The sequence below is a fragment of the Colias eurytheme genome, chromosome 18 (assembly GCF_061535395.1).
Source record: "Colias eurytheme isolate Ceu_HAF_F1 chromosome 18, ilColEury1 Martin Lab GWU primary, whole genome shotgun sequence".
NCBI classification, from domain to species: domain Eukaryota; kingdom Metazoa; phylum Arthropoda; class Insecta; order Lepidoptera; family Pieridae; genus Colias; species Colias eurytheme.
The window spans coordinates 3,565,996-3,571,279 of record NC_142997.1 but is presented as its reverse complement, the minus strand read 5'-3'; positions in this window follow the sequence as shown (position 1 = coordinate 3,571,279).

The following is a 5,284-nucleotide window of genomic DNA, read 5'->3' as shown; positions in this document are numbered from 1 at the left end:
CAAATCCATGTATCTTTCTTTCATAAGGTTATCCAGCATTATTCTTTAAATCTATGCATAGATTGCGTGTCTATTTTGACCTAAGCCTTACCCAGGCTAATTAGCAATGCAATCTTTCGAAGTCATATTTGTCCTAAGTCCCAGTTAGCGAACTAAAACATGGTGTGTGCATGTAACTGTTCACACTGTCTCGCAAACAAAGTCGGCTCGCGCTGCATGTCGCGAATAAACTATAATCTTGTACCGTTGTACCCTGATTCGTATACACGTATAATTAGATGTAATGAGAGCAGTAATTTGACTGTAGAAATCAAAAACAGAGAGAGCTATGATTGACTGCAAGAAGTAAAAACATAAAAGAAACTTAAGCTGAAGAGTGAAGCCATTACTAATTTAATATCTATATAATAAAAATGAATCGCCAAATGTGTTGCTAAGCATAAAACTCGAGAACAGCTCGACAAATTCAGCAATTTTTCAGCGTTTTTGCACGTTTTAGCACAAGGATCTTATGAAGGAAAAACATTAAAAAAGGGCAATAGGGCAGAAAACATCTTCTGGGCCGTAGCTAGTATAATATATGACATAGGTACGTGTAGCTTTCGGTAATATTGGTACTCACTACTCAGTATGGAGAGCAGTTTCATAAAGGCACCCAGTCAGTTGTGAAAAGGCTATGCTGTTTCAACTATGAAATACGAGGTCCTGCCATTCCACACTCGTCAGCATATGATATGTAAAGATTCATTTGGTTTCTCATACTTATAAAATTGTCTATCAAATGAATAATTAAATTATTGTCGTTACATAGTACTTACCAATGAGAGAAATAAATGTCGATCTTTTGCCTTCGAAACCAGCTTACCAAGTGTCGTGAACCCTATTTTAAATCATTGTTTTATATTTCAATCTTTACATTTGTTAAATTCCTATCAATTTTAACAAAGCCACGCACGTTTTATTCCAGACGCATTTTATAAAACTATTCCAAATTCCAATTGACCTCCAAGATGAGACCATTGTGACTCCACCCGGTATTTAGAGCAAGCCACACCTGCACAAACACACTATGAATAATTAAAAATTTCACTCTAGTGATATCAGTTTTCTATTCATACATCTATAGGTAATATACAATTGTATGTGTGCTTACCAACATGATGAATGTTTGCTAGTCTTCGAGGCTTCGAAATATTTTTCTGTCATTTTAAACCATTTCTATCTTATTAAAATAAGTTAAAATTAAGAATTACGGTATATTTAATGTAAAATACCAATAATTATTTAAAAATAAATAATTACAAAAATAATCTATTGAAAAGCAAGACAAAATCCATGCAAGCTGATTTCAATTATCATTCACTATCCCCAAAGCTTGAATAAGAACTATTTACACACCAAATACCCACATCAAATCAAAAAACGCATCCAAGGGAGGCTCATCTCTAAGGAATACCGTGTTTACACCGCATCTCATTATACCACCCTCGCGATACAAACTTTTTGGACCATAAAGAATAAATAAAACTCCCCCAAACTATTTCTTTGAGATGCCTCTATATACAGTACCTATCGTCAAATTGTATATTGTCTACTGTCTATTAATAAAGTAAATCAATGCCCAAAACATACGTAAGTAGTTTTATTAATATCTTCCTTTTGATAAATAACAAGAAAGTAGAAGAGACAGAACAGTAAGGCAATTTAGCTTGAGACTTATTAGATGTCTTAACGGTAATACAAAAATTGTAATTTAATTTTCGTTTTTAACGAAAAAAAATATGACGTCTACATTGATACATATATAGATATATTGTGACCTTAAAAGTATACAAATACACACACCATAATAAAAGCGAAGGCTTCAACGGATAGTACACAGATTCATATTTGTTCGAAATAGGTAGCACATAAATATTTTAAACGTGAACTACGCAAGAATCAAGAAGGCTGTACCTAGAGTGATGAAATGTATATTATTACTTACAAAAACGTAATGAACTAGCTCTATAACGATTTGTTATTTTTCCTCTGTAGCCCAATTTAATATTACTTCTTCCGTACAAATATTTACACTGATAACAAAATTAGGAAGATAACGTTTATAATTATTGTACACGTTTTTAGTACAAGTTTCTATCTACAAGCGACCTTTGTCTAAAACTGTATGTTCAAGTATTTGTGCACGAAATAATTTATAACCAATACGCGTTAATTTGTCACTAATAAATTTATAAGGCCATAATCACGACCTTCGACCGTTATCACCATAAATCTCTCACAATCCCATGCGACAAATCTGTTCAAATCAACGGACGCACATAAACGTCCCTTAATAAAGATTTGCTTTGGGGGAATTGCAACTATAACATTTAATTCCAATAGGACGTATGTAACGCGTAGAATGTTCCAGATTTGACCTTTTAAAAGTACACACGGTCGCAGTTTTAACACTATAATGGGTAAGTTTTATTTGTGAAAGCATGTGTTGTGTTCAGGGCTTAATGGAACTAATGCTAGACTTAAAATTTAATGGTCGGGTTGATTTTGTGTACAATTTACACGTGAACACTTTGTTACGTTTGTTCGAGAATTTTGAGGGAATGGTGTTAAATTGGTGTATTTATTACTTTTATTTATTGTCTATTGATATATTAGAGAGGGTCTACATAGATTGGGCATACCTAAAGTACTACTAGAATGTGTAATGTTTAAATTTTTATTATTATAGAGAGACGAACTAGTATAACAAATTAGAGGCTGAACCCATTAACTTAATGTTCACTGTACACACAAAATAATCATCAAAAAACATTGTTTACCGTGGAAGATGCGTGTAAGTTTAGCTTATGCCTATGTACGGTGTACCTATTGAGATTTTTTCTCTAAGTTTTAAATATTTTTTAAGTATGAAACAGTACTGAGAATATGTACAATGTAGTTAAATTTCATGCATGTTATATCCATGATTTAACAGATAAAGATACAATTTTACAACATGCATAAATTTGTAATAACTCCTTGATGATCCACTTAATGACTTGGCTGAAATTACAAAGGTCCATCACCTAAATAACATTCATATCAGGGTAGCACAGTTAAAACGGGTTAATTTATGTAATAAAACAGTCCCTGATAAACGCTATCTCGACCCTGCGAAACCAAAGTACCGACTCTTTCATAATTGCGAGATGCTGAACAAATACTTGGAGTTTAATGAATTTTTCCTCTCATTATCCTTTTGTTTTTCATACAACGGAGATATTAATAAATAGTAAGAGGACATTTAATTAAATAATGATGTTTACATTTTTTCGAGAGTCTTCTCCGCTTTACTTAGAATTCATTTATGTTCTACGAATAAATTTCATAATACAGCTACAGATTTTTAATTTCAGAAAGATGACATAATTAAAATATTTTATACTTCGAATATGTTTTGATTAAATACCAAGGTATAAATTACTTTTTTATTAGAATGTAATAAAATAAGAAATCTTTACATAATTTATTTTTACGCATAATTAAGTACTCGTCTTTTTAATAGGTTTATATGATTTAACTACAACCAATTTTCCTCATTTGCTTTATTATAAATTATGCAAAAATTTGGCCATAATTACTGAACTAATATATCTATTTATGTAACTTAGTACACTCATTGATAACTTGAATACTCCATATTTCTGACTCCTTTTTCTTCTACTATCAGTACATAATAAAATATAATTCCTAAATATTCGAATAATATATCTATGCTATATAACCCATCGACGCGTGTTTTGTAGCGATAGCGGGCCCGTGCCTACTGTTGCCGCAGTGGGATTAAGGCCCCACCCAGAGAACTCTAAACTTGCCAAGACACCGCCTTCAAAATACTTAAGATTTCACCATACTTACATACAGCCAAAATGACTTAATTGGTTTACAGAACTTAGACATTGATCTTGATTAGTAGGTATTATAGGTAGAAATTAATAAGAAAGTTCAGTCATTAGAAGTTTGCTACATCTTTATGAATTATTGTTACCTGCTAGAGAAATGGGATAGGATAATGGAGGAATACTGGTTATCCTATAATGTTAATAATTAATCGAATTAATAATGTAAATAATAATGTAAATATATTAATAAGTAATAATAATCATTGTATTTAATAATGTAAATATGAATTATTCTAAACGTTCTTTCACAACGCAAAATTACATTTTAATTGAGTGCATTATAGATTTTTTTCTCGAAAGAAAGGAATATAATTAATTTTCACATAGATAGGTTCCCTGTTTATGTACATGCTTAAACTTGGCTACCGAACTCACACAATTTTTATACAATTCTCACCTACTTGAAACCGTCCATAGCACGACGTATCAACTGACATTAAGTGTTATCCAGCACCATGGACAATGCAACATTCTAGCATATGCCATTATTCCTTTAATATGCTGTCGTGTTGCGAACGCACGAGGCGGTGTTTGCGCCACGAGGCCGCCACGTGCTATCTCCAAAACCACACCTACCATCACTAATTTGAACGGGAATTGTGAATCATAATGAGGGTAGTTGGTGATCGAATGCTCTTTTATTGAACCTTTTTTATAAGCAGTATTTTTTTGTGGAGAACTTATTATAAACAATTAAGCTATGTTTATACCTACTAATAATGACTAGAGTCTAGAGATAAATAGTGGAAATTAGTATCGTATCGTATCGTAATTTTTTTTTCTTTTTTGTAATAATTAATGGTTAATTTTTTGTATTACAATTCTGTTTATGAAGAAGTTTATCAAAATAAAATTTCCTCTTAGGACTCGAAAGCAGGAGATTTTGTAGGATTTTGTTCCTTTATTCTACATTTATGAACGAATATTCTCAAAAATTTAAAAACAATAAATTTGTGTCTTTTAATCTATGGTCAAGACCACAGACTAAAACACAAAGATTGCAGAGCCGCCACCCTTAATACTCTATGGAACTACAATAGTATAGGGTCACTGATTGATCCGGGCCACAACAATGCGTGTTTACTTTCAATTACACACCGCCCGACTTCAATACGTTCAGTTGTAGACGGTCAAGCGTGAGTCACGTTACCAAGCTTTAAATACCTATACCCTTTGTATATGGGAAAAAGGGGAGGATGAGAGAAATTGGAAAAGGTTTTGTGGATTTCTATATTATGTCACAGTTAAGTTTTTAGCGATTTAATTTGATTTTGAAGTAGGTATGCATGTTGGTTCGCCCTTTAAATAAAAATTGGTTGTCTGTAAAGTCGGTTTACTGA